The sequence below is a fragment of the Fukomys damarensis genome, unplaced genomic scaffold (assembly GCF_012274545.1).
Source record: "Fukomys damarensis isolate Sample0158 unplaced genomic scaffold, DMR_v1.0_HiC HiC_scaffold_19, whole genome shotgun sequence".
Lineage (NCBI taxonomy): Eukaryota > Metazoa > Chordata > Mammalia > Rodentia > Bathyergidae > Fukomys > Fukomys damarensis.
The window spans coordinates 33,131,476-33,150,018 of record NW_022900931.1 but is presented as its reverse complement, the minus strand read 5'-3'; positions in this window follow the sequence as shown (position 1 = coordinate 33,150,018).

Here is an 18,543-nt window from a genome sequence, read left to right as displayed (position 1 = left end):
GCGGGGACCTCAGGCCTCTCTGGCTGAATATTACCGCAATCCAAGGATGTTCCGCGTCTCTGGTCCCTCGTCAGATGATGGGCAGTTGGGTTGTTTCTAACTGTGGCTGTTCCAGATGGTGCCGCAAAGCCACGCGTGAGCCAGTGTCTGTGGAGACAGGCGCTTTCACGTCTCCTGGGCTCGGACTTGGGAGTGGAGCTGCGAACTCACACGGACATTCCCGGTTCACCGGCCTGAGGAGCTGCCGGACAGTTTCCCACAGAGGCTGTGCCGTGGCCCCACCACTTGTACACAAGGGTTCGGTCTCTCTTTGTCCTCTCTAGCACTTCCTCCTCCTCCCCTTTTAATTTTAGCCACCCTCGTGGGTGTGCTCAGCTGCGCTCCTTGCGCTTGTGATTCCCATCTCCCTGGTGACCGATGACAAGGAACATCTCCTGTGCTTTTTGGCCATTTGTTTACCTCCTCTGGACAAACATCGCCTCAAGCCCTTCCCCGCTCCTTGACTGGGTTGTCTTTCTGTTGTTGCGTTTCGAGAGTTTTTTATATATCCCAGATATTAAACCCCTATCAGATGTAGGATTTGCAAGTATGTCCCATCCCGGAGGGTCTCCTTTTACATTCTTTTTTTTTTTCTCTTAAATTCTTTAATTGGTACATTTTAGATATACAATACCTTTACATTCATCACTGGGTCTTGTACCTTTACATGGTGCATCTTGGTTCTTATTTTTTTCCCATTCCCCTGCCCTCCCTTCACCCGCTCCACTCCTATTTGCAAAGGCTTTGTTTCCACTTTTTCTTTTCTTGTATTTTTTCCTTTCCCTTCTTTCCTTTCCCCTACCCCTCCCACAGCCCCTACCCCTTTGGACCTTTTCTTCCTATTTCACATGATCGATTATACATTTCAATCCTTATTTGCACTTTCAGTTTTTCATACCTTTTACATTCTTGATAATGTCCCTTGATGTGAAATTTTTTGTTGTTGTTGTTGCTTGTTTGTTTGTTGCACCAGGAATGGAACTCAGGACCTTGAGCTTGCCAGGCAGGTGTAATGCCACTGAGCTACATCCCTGGACCAATGTGAAATGTTTTTTTAAGGAAAAGATAAATGAAGGGATTAAGGAGAGCTGTATTACGCTTTTGTAGATGACTTTCTACACTTATATGCATTTTAAAAAACTAACCTTGCCGGGCATGGCTGCTCACTCCTACAGTCACAGCACTGGGGAGGCTGAGGCAGGAGGATCACCACAAATTTAAGGCCATCCTGGACTACACAGTCAGTTCAAGGCCTGCCTTGCAAGTGCAAGGTCCTGAGTTCAATCCCTGCTACTGCAAACAAACAATCAATCAAACAAAAATAAATAAAATAATAACCCAACTTCTCCTAAATGTCTCTGGGAGGGAGGTGTCTCACATATCCTTGGGTGTGTTTGCCCATTCACAGGTCCTGTGTCTTTCTGGAAACACATCCTGACCACAACCCACATGTGCTACAGCTCAGCAAGTAGAATTGTGGCTTCCTGCTCTGGAATCCTGGTTCTGCCACTTTCTAGCTGTGCAAACTTGGGCAGGTTCTATAATCTCTGGTCCTCAGTTTCCTCATCTGTAAACTGTGAACACTGTCACTGCACACTCCAGAGGGAAAGGATTCTGTTGTTTCCCATCGTATTCCCTCATAAGGGCCTGACATGCAGGAATTGATCAATAAATATTATTATTATCATCTCATCCTCTATAGCTAATGATTTATTAAGAACACAACTTCCTGTAAATGTATTCTACAACATTCTTGTCGCAAACCACCCAAACCAGTTCTCATCCATGTAGAACAACACCTTATTTATGCAGAGAATTTGGGGCTCTCAGACTCACTGACAGCTGGAGAAACAAGGCCCCAGCTACCTTCTCAGGGTTTGCCTCTTTCCTCCTAGCTGTAAATCAGACTAAACCATTCACCAGGTCTTTGCCACGTACACTTTCCCAAGCTAACCCTTCCCTTCACCACCCCTTTCTACAAAAGCTACTGGACCCCAAGGCCCAATGCAAACCCCACATTTTCCATGAATCTTTTCTCCACCATTCAGGCCAGAAGTGACTTTTTCCATCCTCTGAGTCCTTTAATGTCAAGTGTCTTGAGTTCTGCCCTCTAACACAGTCATTTGTGTCATCTCCCTGTCTTGGCCACATGTCACTGAGGCCAGAAGCCACATTAGTAACCTTAAGTGCCAAGTACCAACTTACTCCAACAAGATACTATTGAAATTTCTGTGGGACAAAATACCCATGTGCTGGAGAAATAGTTCTACTTTCATAAGCTTAACAAAACCAGACTGTAAAGCCACTTGTCAGTGTGTCTGCTTCTTGTGTTCTTTTTTCCTGTCTTTGCTGCTCTGATCAGAAGCTTCCAGTAACGTTTATACGCTAGAGTCTCTATGTTTGCCTGGCTCTGATTTGTTTCTATGATAACTGCAGTCTGCGGCTCTCTTATTAAGCACAAACGGCTCTATTTCTCGTTAGTTCTTGGCCCAGGAGATCTGGCCTTTCCCCTGGGATGGGAGGTGCCCAGAGGTGCGGCTAGGCAACTGCTCCAAGTGCTTACATCATAGGAAAGGCCCTGGGGCTCAGGGCTGTGTTGGTGTCCTGCAGTGGGGCCTCTGAGGAGATGTTCTGAATGCGAGTAGCTCTCCTCTCTGGTTCTGTGCACCCTGCAGACATGGCCATGCAGCTGCTGCAGGCATCCTCACTGAGAGGTCTGGGCTCCCTCTGCTTTGTGACTCAATTATTTCTAACCCGAGAAAGGATCCTGTCTTCGCTTCCCAAATGTCTCCTTTCCATCAGTTCCACTGACAAGAAAAAGTTCTTAAGGTGTCTCATTCCATGACCACAGGTGACATTTAAAATACCAGCAGAGGACCGGGGATTTAGCTCAGTGGTTCCACTGCCTGCTTCGCAAGCACAAGGTCCAGAGTTCGATCCCCAGTACCAAAAAAACAAACAAAATACCAGCAGAACTATAAGGCCCTAGGTTTGAACCAACGCTAACAATCTGAGTGTGGACAGGAGCTGGGGGCGGGTGTCTGACCTTTGTCAACCCTGTCAGGAGCAGCACATGGCTATCACATTTTTGTGGCTGACTTTAACAAGGGGAAAACCAAAAGATTAAAGGAATCAAAATAAAGGGCTCCGAGTGCCAATTTGGGGAAGACCAAAATAATGCCAAGAATGGCTTAGGACAGTATCAAAGTAGGACACAAGGCCCCTCCATTGTACTAGGCAATGCTCTGACTTCTTTAACGGTCTTATTACTATTTTTCAAAAATTCCAATGTCCCTCCCTCCGAGCCTCTTTTCCCGTCTTCCTTGAGAAGGGGCTTCTCCTCAGTCCTTGTGTTATGGTTTGGGTCTAGATGACCCCCAGACCCTCACACGGTCACAGGCTCGATCTAGTGTGTGAAGCCGGGACTGAGTCATGGTTTAATGCCAGGCTCAAGGGCACTAGGAGTCAGGGTGTGAGCGCTGCCCGCCCTAGGTAGTCCGAGTAGGGTAAAGGGTCAGGGAGACGCTGTTAAGGTCCCTTGTTGCTTTGCTACCTTGTGCGCCATGTTGTTTCCCTTCTGTGATGCCTTTGGGTGCCGGGGATTTTGTCTCAGCAACGAGGAAAAAAGTAACCAACACAACTTGCTTCTCATCTCACGTGAAGAGGACAACGGCCCTCAGGCACCACACCAGTGTCCTCTGTGCCCCTCACCGAGGGGACAGGCCTGCCGCCCAGCATGAGTGGTGGGAGGGAGGGTAGCACCGGTCACTAACGTCCCATCCCCAGCCAGGACCGAGCGTGCCCTCATCCCCGATGCAGAGGACGCTTCTGCCCTGACTTCAGTCTTCCATGGGCAGGAAACCCATGGAACAGAGTTCTATAGGAAAGCGTGACAGAGCTTGGGCTCCCCGGGTATCACACACTCCTGCTTCTGCAACTTCTTCCCCCACTTACTGTCTCTGGGGCCCTGGGGAAGCAACTCCACACCCGGCTCCCTCCTCTGTCAGACGGTCATGATAATAGCAGCACCTACCTCATCCATCTGTCCAAAGGAGGAAATTAAATTAAACAATAAAGTTAAATTCCTGGGTAAGGCTGGGGGCTCAGGCTTGCTTAGCAGGAGCTAGGTCCTAGGCTTGATTCCCTGTGCCATTAAAACAAACAAACAAGCAAGTGCTTAGCACAGTTTCTGGCCCTTAAGCACACAAAATATCCCAGTAATTACATTACTTAGTTGAGTAGCTTGACCCACATTTTTCTCCAAACTTCATGTTCTACCATCACTCCACTCACCCAAGCTCATGGCCCCACTGCACTGACTCAGGAATTGCTTTGAGTTCATTTGAGGTCATCTGGCAACCTCTTAAGCTGCAGAACTGTGATAAAGCACTATTTTAAAATTTTGTCCTGGTTTGTTTTGTTTTTCTGGCTGCCAGGAGAGGTGGCCATGCACAAACAGCCTCCGATTCTCTCCAGAAAGTGCAGGGCCGAGTAGTTACGGGTCCAGGTTCTCACAGGTGGGACAGGCTGACATCCCCTGCGGCGTTCCCTCAGAGCAGTGCCAGCTGTGTTGGAGGGTAGGCAGATGTACAAAGAAATACTTTTTAGATCATTTATGTTATGAATAACCTGAATCAATTTGTCCATTCATAATTTTTAGAATTATTACTATTATTAGATATGGGTCATCACAAAATATTAGTGAGTCCGTGACGGAGTGGTAGTCAGCTTTCTGTTACCATCACAAAGGTCCTCAGAGGTTCATTTGCTCACAGGTTCAGAAGTTTCAGTTCATGATGAACAGGCCTTGTTGCTTTGGGCCTGTGGTGAGGCAACACATAACAGCAGGAGCCTGCAGTAGAACAGCCCCCTTCATGGCCAGGCTGCAAGAGAGACAGGAAGAGGCTGGGCTCATATCCTTTCAAGGACCTGCTCCAAGGACCTAACTTCCTCCCAGAGGGCCTCATCTCATAAAGGCTCCATCACCTCCCAGAAGTGCCATAGGCTGGCAGCTAAGACTTTAACACATTGGCGTTTGGAGAAAACTTAGAGAAATCATAGCAGAGGGAAACTTGCAGTTTGTTACAATAAAACCACCTTTCCAGGAGGCACTTCTTATAAAGAAAGCAACTCTCAGAGAACAACTCTGTCACACCTACAAATAGTTACTGGCAAGCTGGCAAGTAATAGTTGTAGAGCCTGTTCTGTAAGTTCCATGAAATGGCAGCTCTCTGCTCTTTCAGAACTTGACATGAAGAGTTGCCTGAGGTACACTCAGCAATATCCCAGCAGCAGGGCAGGGCAGACGCAGGCAGGCCTGGGGGACGGCTGTGCCAGGAAGCTCGGTCACTGCGCCGAAGTATCGGGACTTCCGGACTCACAAGGCGGGAAGGCCACCGTGTACAATGTGGAAGCTGCACCCCAGCTCAGCTCTCAGCCTCTTCACCAACATAAAAGCCAGTTATAAAATCCACTTTGAGCCAGCGGGGGGGGCGTGTGGCACACAACTATAATCCCAGCACTCAGGAGGCTGAGGTAAGAGGATCGCTGTGAGTTCAAGACCAGCCTGGGCTACATAGTGAGTTCCAGGTCAGTCTCAATGACATAGTGAGACCCTGTCTCCAAAAACCAAATTAATTAATTAATTAATTAAAATCCATTTTACATAACAAGGCTGAAAGGCTTAGAGTTTCTGGAAACTCTGGAAATTTCTGGAAAATGGGCTCCTGATTATCAAACAATAACTACACATTCCCAGAGTACGTGTTCTCAATTAAGAGTCATGAAGAGTAATACACACACACACACACACACACACACATTTCTTTGCTGTAGTGCTTAAAAATGAATCTCATATGCCGCCTGCCTAGCAAGTACAATGACCCAAGTTCAATACCTGGTACCAAAATAAATAAATAATAAATAAATAAATCTCATAATATGACAGTTTACAACTGTTCAAATTCCTTTTTGTGCTATTCAAGTCAAAAAAAATGGCATATCTCATACTTCGCTTCCAAACTGGCCATAAACTGGCCATAAATTTGGAGAATGAAGGTTACATCTGGGCTCAGTCTTGCCCCCAATAACATAAATAAACACTGTACTTATGTAACTTTCACCCCAGGTTTATCCTCTAGTTTGTGGCCCCTACAGTGACTACACACAAGGATACAGGTGACTAGAGGTCACCTGAAAGGTAGCATGTGGGCCAAGCCACCTATTGCAGATAGCTTGTGGCATGGTGGTGCAGGGAAGGGTCTGAAAAGGTGGTGCTAGGATTGTCCCTGATTGCGGCCTAGTCATGAATGAAAAGAGACTTAGAAACCTGCATTTGGGAGGAAACAGTGGAAACCAAACCCCAGAAAGCAGAGGTGGAAGATGCTGTTCACTACACAAGACTTGGAGAGTGCTTACCTAGACGCCCACTAGCTGCCTCGCCACTCACGGCTTTCAGATTGGCCAACTCATGTGTGTGATGCATCAATGAGCACGGCTGCACCTCTGTTCTGGAAAAGCTCTGGTCTGGTTCCCCTAGTGTAGCACAAGTTAGGATTGCCCAGAATGCTGATTTGTAATGTGCGTTCCAGGTGCCCATGCCCAGTGGTTCTCATTCAGAGAGCTCTGGGTCCAGGGAATTTCTTTCTTCAGTAATAGAACAGGTTATTCCATTGCACATTAATGATACCACATACTAAATACAAAATTTGAACAATTCTTAAGAGTATAAACAAGAGTCACTAAAATCTTACAATCTGAGATGTTCGGTTATCCTATTAACAGTTTAGAAACTAACATTTCAGGAAATATTTGGGCACGAATAAATATGTAGATTTTTACATAAGCAAGAGCATGTTGTGGATTTTAAAAGACATTCTCTTTTTCTCTTTCTATACCCCTTTTCCCATCAACATTTCCACCATATACTGCTGTATATCCTTTTTATTGTCCACCTGGCTCACATAACCATGCAAACAGATGTTCATGGGACTTTGTCACGGCTTGACAACAATTGGTTATTATATATTCACTACTCTGTGCCTTTGTTTTCCTTCCCTTGCTGATATCTGTTACAAACAGTGCCCAAGAGGCCACTGGGACACAGGCTTTGTGTAAACAACAAGACCTTTATGTCTGTCTGGGTGTGAACGGACTGAAATTGAGAGATTTCAGCAGCTAGCTGGGAGACAAGTTAAGCTTTTATCAGGTTTGGGAGGGGGGGTTAACCCTAAGGGATTTGGAATGGAATGTTTATGATGAAGGGTCCAAGAACAGTCAGCACAGGTGTGCAGATAATACTGAACTTCTCAGCATGGGGAAATTGCATGTCCTGCCCTAAATTTTCTTTATGGCCATCTGTTCTGCTTACTGAGGGCAGCATGGCACATTAGTGGTCTCCTGTTGTTTGTTGAGAGCTTCATGTTTGTTCAGAGGGTCTCGCTCGGGTCAGGCAGGACACTGTCTCTTTGAACACCCTGTAAATCTGTAGCTTCAGCTCTAATGGTTCCTTCTAATAGCTGTGTGGTAGCCCATGGTACAACATGAGTGTTCACTCTGTTTCTACCACCACAAACAATGCTGCAAGACACATGCCTTGGCCTCAGGAGTTTATTACACTTCAGAAGAAACTGTTTTGTTTGGAGGTGGATCCGTTAGCTTTGGTTGTGTAAAAAACCACACCAAAGCTAGTGGCTTAAACCAATGATCATCTGAGTTAGCTCAAGGTTAGCTGAGTGGTTTTTCTATTCTGAGTTCACTCTGATGGTCTCTCCTGGATTCTCTTTTGTGGTTTTGGTCAGCTGGCTTCTCAATGGCCTTGCCCACATGTCTGGGATTGGGAGCTGGTTGACCTGGGGGCAAGAGGGTTTCAGTGGGGTTGTCTTGTCTCTGCTCCTCCTGGGCTCCTATCCTCGACTGGCCTCAGTTTTTTCACACCATGTTCTCAGAATTCCAAAGAGCAGCACAAGAGGGAAAATGCAATATGTGAGCCCTTTGGGGGAAAATGTGTGAAAGGATGCCCTCGTTTTGCCTTGAGCCCAGTAAGTACTGCGGCACATTATAGTTGGGCCACAAACATCAGCTGTAATTCTTTGCTTCTAGTTCCATGTCACAAGAAATGTCAACTAGGACTTTTAAGCTTTCCATTGTTTAACGGTCGCTTTCCTTTTCAAGATCCCATACAAACAGTATCTCTGCTTATGAAGATTGGCTTTTGTTCCACTGACCAAGATAAGCCACGTGGTCAAACTTAGAGTCAGTATGAGAGATACCAGGAGAGGACTGTGCTGGCCATTCTTACCAACAATCTACCTTAGGAGAGACCTGCTAGGAGGTTCTACATGTGCAGTGGAAACCTCAGTCTTGGGGAAATTTGTGGGTCCGAGGACAAGAACTTGTCATTTCTTATCCAAAGACTTAGTCCACGATGTGATAAAATTGTGACATTTCGAATGATCCAAGCATCACAGAACTTAATCCAGGACCCCTGGGACATGGTCTCTGGCAGACCTGACATCATCTGCCCTGTTCTCCCTCCCTGCACAAGCCCTCCCAGTGGAGTCCTCTTCCAGCAGCTGCTGTTCACACCTGCTCCTGTGAGGCCTCAGGAAATTTCCTTTCTCCTTGGGCCTCATGTGTCCAGGGGCTGTGTATGTTTGTGTCTGTGTGTGTCCTGTGCAATCACTGGGCTGAAGGAGGTCCTTAGTAGGACACACAGGATTCTACTGTTAGTTTTCCTGAGTTGGCCTTGCTACCTGCAAGGATCACCTCAGATCTCCAGATTGGACTTTGGTGTAGGCTCTGGCAAGAGCATTATGCTTGGGACCCTTGGGTTTTGGTTCTTCATATTTTCTTTCTTTCTTTTTTTTTGGGGTACTGGGGATCGAACTCGGGTCCTTGCGCTTGCATGGCAGGCGGCGGAACCACTGAGCTTCATATTTTCAAGCCTGCCTCTCTCCCTCCCCTGCTTTCTTTTTATCTCTTAAATGAAGAAGTTGGTAGCCAATAGCACTTCTCAGACCTTAATGTTCACACTAATCTCAGGAAACCTTGTTAGAATCGCAGAATTTTAGGCCCCTCCCCAGACATACTGAAACAGCTTCTTCTTATTAACCAAAGCTCCTGATCAAGAGCAGTTATTTGCAACCTTGGCTGCACACGAGACTCTCCGAGGGAGCACGACTGCCGGGAGTTCCTGGTTCAGTTAGTCTCAGGTGCACCCTAGGCTTCAAGGCATGAGGAACAGGGGGCCTGGAGGAGTCAGGACAGAGGAGATGGAGGAGAGGACTCCACCTTCAGTAGCCTGGTGGGAGGGGTCAAAGAGGAAGTACTATCCCAACATCCTCTCCTCCCACCCTTTCAGTTCTCTGCAGAGCTTCCTATTGGCTGAAGCCACCTGAACGCCATGATGCAAGAGAGCTCAGGTGATGCAGTCACTAAATGTCAGCCTCCTGGGGCACACGGTGGATGGAAAAAGGATAGAGAACGGGTTTAAAGGCAAATGGAAATTGCCCAGCCGAGGATGAAGACCTATTGAAACAGCTCTTTGGAGCGAGGCCCAGTAACCTGCATTTCTAGAAAGCTGCTTAGACACATAGTAAATCTGAGAAGAGCCCAACAAGATCATCTCTGAAGTTCTTTCCATCTCAAGGGACTAGGACATTACTGCTTACCTAAATTATTCATCTTCCCTCGCATTCACTGCAGCAGTACATGGCTCTGTTTTTTGCCTATTGCATTCTGCTCCTCAAAGACTGTTCGTTAAATTGTGTATGCATGAGTCAGTGAATAAAGATACTTTACTGAGCCTGATTTGCACAGATGCAGCCTCAGACCTGACACGTGTTGCCTCAGTTTTGGCTCAAGCCCAGTGAGAGCTGGGGCACTCACAGCTGGGCCACAAACATCAAACTGTAGTCTCTTGCTTCTAGTTCTAGTGTCCGCAGGAAATATCAGCTAGGATTTCCACGCTTGCTATTATGCAATGGTCTCTTTCCTTCTCTTGCAGCCATGTTGATGAGTATCATGGTCCCACACAGTGTGGAAGTGAACTTTGGAAAACTTCACGAAGTAACTTCTCTACTAGTTTTATCACATGCCTATGAAGAACGGTGGCTTAGTTACCAGAGAAAAATGGAAAGAGGACATTCTTGATAAGACATCAACAAGGCACGATATTAAAAATTCCTCCAACGTTGTGCGACGGAACTGGCCTCCCTGTGCTTCCTCTGCAGGGCCAGAAGGAGGTGGTGGTGGCTGGAACAGAAACACGGAGGGAAGCAGCCAAAAAACTAACAACAATAACAACTCCTTTGAGGGCTGGATCCTGTGTCACCTTTGTCCTGTCTCCACTGCCTGTCACCACTACCCGGGAGCCGCACTTTGTTTTGATGCTCACCCTCATAGGCCACTATTGGCCTATGACTGACTGGACCCCAGGAAATAACTTCGTCTCTGATCCCTCGCCCTCACCCAGGTGCTCTACGGGTTCCGGATGCTTCTTCCCATCTGCCCCCAGCAGTCTGGCTCCTGCCACCTCAAAGCTGTGCTCTGCTCTTGTTTTTTCTGGGAGAAGCCACACCACTCATCTCCTCTGCCTGGAGGCCACAGCCACTTCTAGGACACTCTCTCCAGGTGCAGCCAAACTTGGGGGAAAAGGTCCCCTTTCCCTTCCGGGACCGCAACTTTAGAACCACGGGGAACCTCTTGCCACTGTGGGGGCAGTCTGGGTCTCCCCCTGCTGAAGCTGGAAACCACCATAGGACAAACGATAATGAGTTTTGCCTCCCAAGGTGGAAAGTCTCTGGGAGTCAGGGAGGCCTCTTTGTTCTGAATAGGGACCGGCCTTGTCCTCTTGAGGAAGCCTTGAACTGGGGAGGTAAATCAGATCAAGATGCTTCAGACTCAGATGTTTAAAAAAAAAAAAAAAAAAATCTTCAGTTATGTAACTAGTTTTACCTTTAGCAGAATTCTGGATTGTTTTTAAGCTTTGGTTTTGTTTGAGCCTTGTGCCTGCCTATTCACCCGCTGAGCTATATCCCCACCCACCAGAGCTGTGTATTTTGATTGGATCCACCCTGAAAATTATTGAAGTTTTTAGGATGAGGTGTGCATACTGGGGTTGGGAATGGCATGGGTGCGTAGGTTTGAATTTTACTCAAGCATTTACTTCTAGGAGACTGTAAAACAACACCTCACTGGGCCTGTTTTTGTCTGTGTGGCAGGAAAGAGAAAGGATGTGTGCAGACACTGGGCTGGGCTCAGGTGTTGCTGCCTACACAGAACAACTGGAGTCCCTCACATGATGTCCCTCACAACTCATCAGTCAGACTGAGACGAGAGGAGCTGCACCTCGATCCCCTGGGCAGCCTGTGGGAAGGTGGGTTGTTCCTCACCTTCCACTGTCCCCTGGTAGAGAAGCAGGCAGCCCTTTGGGGGTGGACAGTGACCCAAAATTGTGCTAAAATGAAAAATAGAATTGTTACATAGATATGTGTTCATGTCACTGCACAGCCAAAAAATTCTAAGTCTAATGTTTACAAGGCAGGAACTTCTGTAGTTGTCTTTTTTGACTGGTTTGTTTCATTTACATAAGGTCCAGAGGTTCATCCGAGTAGTAGAACACAGCAGCTTTCGCTTATTTCTAAGGCTGAATAATATTCGGTTGCGTTGGTAAAATCCACATTTGGCTCCTTTCTTCAGAAAGTGATGGGCACTTGTGTTGCTACTGCATCTTAGCTGTTGTGAAGGATGCTGCTGTGAACATGAGTGTATGGGAATAGCAGTGGTTGAAAAGAAGAGAAACACTACAAAGGAACGTAAATCACTGCATCAAAGAATTAGGTTAGAAGCAGAAACCACAGAAGGAGCAGGGCTGCCAGAACTCAGCTCCCAGCCAGAGCTAGTCCTGATCCAGCAGGTGAACAACAACTTTCTGGGACTCATGTGAGATGTTTTCGAGTCAAAACAGCTTCTTGGAACTTTGTAAAAGTTGTGTGAAAATGTGAATTCCCTTTTTAAATTTGGAAATCCTAGCAGGGTAGGGTAGATGTAAACATAAATCTTTCTATTTCTAGTTAGAAGAAAAACAAAAGGAAACTGCATTTCCCTCGTGGACCAATTTTCAGATAACATAGATGTGGATGAGATAAACAGACACACAGATTTTGTCAGACAGATAAACAGTCAGAACATCATTAATGAAAGAATAAGCCAGATGGAAGAGAGCGATGCAATGCAAGCCTTTTGTCACTGACAGAAATATTTCACAGACTGCATGGTGTTGGGCCACGTTTAATTTTTGCTTCGCAGAAAACACTCCTGGACCACAGCTCTGAGGAACCCGGTTGCTCTTTCCAGCCAGCGCTACGACCATTCAGAGTTATGGAGGGAGAGTTGCTCTGCTCCCTCAAATCTCCTAGGTGTGTCGGGAGCTACAGAGCATCTCACTTATAAGAAGTCACGGCCAACAAAAACAAGGACTTTCCCCTCATTGTTGTTTTGTTGTCTTTGGCAACTGTTTGCAAATGCCAGCCAAAATAGAACTTGTGCCCAATTGTTGCACACCTACAGGGCGCCATCACCTTTCCTGCCATCAGGGTCCTATGAAGAGGCTGCTGTTACTACTGGGGAGGAGATGGTGAGTGGAGAGTCACAAGACGTCTGACTCCAGAGGCTGCACCCTTCACGTCTTCCCTGCGGCCTTCAGCCTAAGACGGATGCCAACTCTTGTTCCTCAGTAGAAGGGGAGCAGTTTCCTTGCCTGTACCCAAGCAGCACTCTCTTGGGTGGGAGGTATGCTTGAGAGACCTCTGCAGTGCATTGTGTGATCTTTCGGCCAAATACAAGCAGAGGTTCCAATGGTTTGCTGTTGGTTGTCAAAACAGAGATGAACGATCTGAGTCACAGAGTAATTTATTTTGAATTTGGCTTTGGCACCCATTGCTAAGTCATTTTTAAAGTGGGCCACCGGCGTGGGAATGGTTGGAGTGACATCACGGTTAGGCAACATGATCCCACCCCGGGATGCTGAGTCCTGGATTCGGATGTGGTGTGGGCCTCCAGTCCCTCACCCCCATGCACAGGGCAGAGCTGCTTTGTGGTTTTATCTGCTGCTCAAGCAGCTGCCTGATGCACTCTCGTCTTTCAGACTGAGCTGCCAACTTTCCATTCTGGGCTCCAGAATTAAGACAAAGAATCGACCTCCCAAGTTATGCCAGAGCTTTTATTTATTTTTTTTCCTTCCTTTTGGCATCAGTGTTTTTAATGGAAACTTGATTCACTTGTCACCAAAAAAAAAACACAGGAGAGTGCTACATCAGAGGGACTGAACAAAACCTGTGTCCTGGGATCCTGTTTCAGGGCGATCACCCTTGTGTTGAAAAGAGAGCTTCCAAGAGAGGCCAGAAAGGCAACTCCTCCTGAGGGGGTGGACAGGACCTCTCTGAGACCCCAAGGGAACATTCTAGAAAAAAACGATGTCTTGAAGCACAACAGTCCATATTGTGTCAGTCCTGTGAGGTTCACCCTGACTAGGATTAAATGTTCACAACTGAATGGCAGCAAACACAACAGTATTAAGATTTAGAGATTTAGAATTCCATCCTACTCTTTGTTTTCAGAGATGGCGTTTCCTTCACTGACAAGCTGATGGTCAAACTGTAAGATAGGAAGGAATATAAGAATTCTTACTGAGTCGGTTTTTAGAATGAGAATTAAATGAAATAAGGAGCACAAGTTAGATATCCTGACACACAGGAAGTAGAGTGAGGTGATAATGGCAAGGGCTCTGGACCTAACGACTTAGCTGGGGCATCTGTCCTGCTGTGCACTGGCTTGGTGGACGAGGGAGGGAAAGTTATCTGACCACCAGAGATCCCGCTTCCTCCTCCCAGCGGGGGAGGAAATGACAATGACAGGGTCTGCTCGTGGGGCTGCTGTGAGCGGCCAGTGGATCAATACATGGGAAGCACCTAGAAGCAACCTCGGTACGTGATGTTCTTCGTGTCTTCTCCCATCCTCACAGCATATCCACAAACTGTCCCTGCATTACAGGGCACGGTTGTCCTTTCTATATCATTCGAATCCAGTCTTTCTTTCACCTCAGAGGCTCCTTTAACCCTATGGGCTGGCATTTGAGGAGGGAGCCTGTAGACAGCCTTGTATAGACATGCTCATCTCTGCATGGAGCAAGCACAGGGCTACTACTAGGGTGAGTGCAGGAAGAGAAAGAGAAATAACAGCTACTGGGCAACTGCTATGCGCCAGATATTTTATATGTGTACACTCATTTCATCCGCATAATAATACTGAAGATACGTACACTTTAAGTTAGAAAAAGGTACGCAGAAATATTAATGTATACCAAGACACAAAGCAGAGAGTAGCAAAACCAGGACCCAAAGACAGATCTGCCTGACTCTAAGGTTCAGATCTTTCCCCACCCTCTGTATATGAGATAGATTTTTCACTGCTGTGACAAAATATCTGAGAAAACCAAATTAAAAGGAGGATAGCCACGTGTTGTTGTGAATGTCTGTAATCCCAGGACTCCGGAGATCGAGGCAGGAGGATTGGTGTGAGTTAGAGGCCAGCCCGGACTACACAGTGAGTTCAGGACCAGCCTGAACTACGCAGTAACACCCTGCTTAAAAAAAAAAAACAATGAAACAAAGCCAGTTCGCTTTAGCTCATGGTTTCAGAGGTTTCAGTCCGTGCCTCCTGGCCCTGTGGCAACACAGTTCATCATGGTGGGAGTATGTGGCACAAGAAGCTGCTCACTTCTTGCTGAACTGGAAGTAAGAAAAGGAGGGAGGAATGAGCTGGTCCCAATATGCCCTTTTCAAAGGTCGTGTACCAGTGACCTAACTTCCTCGTGCAAGCCTTCGCCTCCCAAACGTTCTACCACCTCCTAACAGCACACAGGCTTTGGCCAGATCGTCTGCACCCGGGTCGTTGGAGGCCATTCAAGAGCCACACTGTGGTCCCGGTCTCAGGAAGGAATTCAGACTGAAGGCAATAGCCACCTACTCAGTGATACTCAGGCTGATGTTACTGGGAGGCAAGCTCTTTCCTTCCACCCAAGTTTAAAGATGCAGACACCCTGCTGACAGAAAATCCCACTGAAGTGTAAGTACCTGATATAAGATCCTTTCCTAATATCAGATTTGGTTGTGGCAGGAACAAAAGGGTGCTGGTCCCAGGAAGAGAATGCCAGATCAAATTGAGGTCACCACTTACTATTTTCCTAGTAAACTTTATTTGCCCTAGAAAACACTGACATTTAATGTCTGCTCCTTCTACGGTTCTCATAAGTTAAAAAAAAAATCAATTTTTTTTTTAGAGCATGGCCTATGCAATATTTAGGACTTAATAAAGTTACTCAGACATTATTTGTCTTTTTAATCTGAAATTCAGATTGAACTGGGTATTCTGTATTTTACCTGGCAACCCAGTTCCTTGGCCTGAAAGTTTCCTCGTGGGAATCTCACAGGTCAAGGAGACAATGGGGCCATCAAGGGGCAGCCTGGCACCAGAGGAGTCAGCCTGGTGCCTTCTGAACCCAGGAGTTTAAAATCAATTTTGAGCTGCATTCGGCACTTTCTGGACTGAGCTTGCTAACAGTCTTTTTCACAGGTTCCCAAAGGACTGGGTGACTAAGGGAGTAGTTGGCAGCTCTGGGAGCAGTAATGACAGGCTGGCGAGGAGGTGCGGGCAGGATGATTTTTGAGCTGTGCTTTTGAACCTCCGTGTCTGCTTCCTGTCACTGCCACAACAAATGACCATAAGTTCAGGGGCTTAAACGCCGTCTGCTTACTAACTCACAGCTTGTCAGTTATATGTGGCTTTACTTCAGTATTTTACTTGGGGTCTTGCAAAGCTAAATCAAAGCTCACCCAGCCTTGGCTCTGGAGGAGACTGTACTTCCAGTGTCGTGCAAATTTTGGCAGAATTTAGTTCTCCTGTAGTCACTGGACTGATGTCCTTGTGTCTTTGCTGGCTGTTGGAGAGAAGTCATTCCCAACCTCTGGAGGCCACGACTTCATTGGCCTGTGGTCCTGTCGACCGTCAAAGCCAACAACAGTGCATCAAATCTTTCTCTTGCGTTAAACTCCCCTGGCTTCCCAGAGCTCTTCTCAGCAGATGTCTTCGGCAGAGGCCTTCCTCAGGCGACAGAGGGAAATCTTGGAGACCCCTTCGGTCCACCCTGACTTGGTGCGCAGTACTCTTCTCTCCCAGCCCTTCCCTGACTCCCTGGCCCAGCCCTGACACAGCTACTCCCAGGCCCGTAAAAGGTGCAGGCACGCTTTGCTCGGAATCCCCACTGGGTGTCGATCTCACTGACACAGCTGACCTCACTCAGGGCCACCCAAGGGGGACGCAGAGCTGGGGCCCCTGCGCCTTCCCCTGCAGTTTGTGACGAAGGCCTCCTTACTCTCCTTTTGCTCCATAGACCGCTCACACTGCGCCAGCTCAGTTCTCCGCGCCTCCGCAGAGCTCTGCACAGACGCAGCAGATGCGCCATTGCCCTCCCGGTGCTGTGGAGCACAGGGCTCATTCATTGCTTCTTCCCACAGCGTTTGCTCGGCGCCCATGAAGGGCTGGGCTCCTGCTGGGTGCCAGAGATACACAGACAGCCCAGACCCGCCTGCCTGTCCCTGGTGGGAAGCTGCCTGCCAGTCGAGGCGTGCGAGCCATTCCTCCCGGGAGGGGGAAGCTCACGCTCATCTGGTGCCAACCAGAAGCCTAACTTCCTTCTTGAAATCTCATATGATCCTTACAAGGAACCCCTGAGAATGACTGACTTTTTACAGAGAAGTAGACCAAGGCTCGGAGAATAAAACCTGTCCGAGTACACATTTTAGGAAAACCCCCCATAAGTGACCGATTGGAATTCAAACTCAGAGCTTCCTACGTCCATTCAGCGTGTGATTCTTTCAAGCCAGATGAAGGTAAAGCGCTGATAAGGACTCGGAGGGAAAGACCGAAAGACCGATTCCTCCGGGGTTGAGCGCTGTACCACCTCAGGACTTTAAAGGAGTAAAGTCCCTGTAGTCGCCATACTTCAAACTCGCACTACTTCAGTGAAGACTTGATAAAGTCCCTCAGCATCCGTAGCTATCGTGCAGAGAACTGCTGCTCTCTGGGGTGTGAAGCTCCCTGTGGCCGCTGACACAGGCCTCACTTGAGCTGTGTGCTGACATCTCCATGCCCGCGGAGCAAAGTCCTCGGCAAGATTTTCTGGAAAGTCTGTGCATAAAAACCTCTAAGCACAATGCTCTTAAAAACGCCAGTGCTTGTTTTTAGTGTTGTATGCACACCCATGTTTACAGCAGCACAGTTTGTACTAGCTAAGTCTTGGAAACAGCCCAGAAGCCCATCAGTGGATGAATGGATCAAGAACATGTGGCTTCTCTATACACTGGAGCACTACTCTGCCATAAAGAAGGATAAACTTCAGTCATTTGTGGGAAAATGGATGCACCTTGAGACCATAATCTTATATGAAAGACAGCGGACACTTGAGTTTAAGTATCATATTCTTTCTCTTGTGTGAGAAAGCCAAAGGATAAACAAGGAGCACAGTGGAGGATAGACACCGGGAAGTAAGGAGAACACGTCCAAATGGGAAGGGAAGCGAGGGAGGAGGAAGGGAGAAAGGAAGCAAGGGAAAGGGAAAAAACGGAAGGAAAAAATGGAAACAAAGCTTTTGTAAATGGGGAGGGGAAGAAGGCTTGAAGGGAAGGGAGAGGAATGAGAGAAAAGAATTAAGATATATTATATACAGATGCAAATTCCCTCTGAGGAATATGATCGATATGTATGACAAATATGCTCTAATGAAAAAATAAAGTTAAAAAAAGAGGGCCGGGGATTTAGCTTAGTGGTGCAGCTGTCTGCCTCATAAGCGCAAGGTCCCAAGTTCAATCCCCGGAACCAAAAATAAAAAGCAGTTTCTCTTTGGGCCAGGGATCTGGCTCAGTGGTTCTGCCGCCTACCTCCCAAGCTCAAGGGTCTGAGTTTGATCCCCAGTTCTCATGAGGCTGTGTGAGGATCAGAGTCCCATCTGGGTGTGGAGAAATCCACCTTTCCTCCTCCCAGGCAGGAAGGGAAGCACGAATGCTGGGTGACAATAAAGGGCGCAGCCCAACTCAGCGCTCCCAGCAGAGAGAAGGGAGCGTGAGGTAATGGTCTCCTACCAAAATCTTCCCCCAGCTTCCGGGAGAGTGCAGCTACTGCAAGTAGGTGAGGTAAGGCTCCTGCCAGCTGCTCGGAGCTGCGTCCTGACAGACAAGCCCAGGGAGGCCAGCCCCGGCCCCAGCGGCTTCTTCTTGTTTCCGGCGTCCACCTCCACTTCCTTTTTCCCTTCAAACATCCTCGTGAAAGACCCAGCAATCCTTGCAGACCCTAGAAGACCTGCCTGCTGCCACAAAACTTTCACTGCCAGACGAACTTAGCAGGGCTGGCCCTCGAGACTGGTTCCAACACTCTCACCCTGCCCAGTGA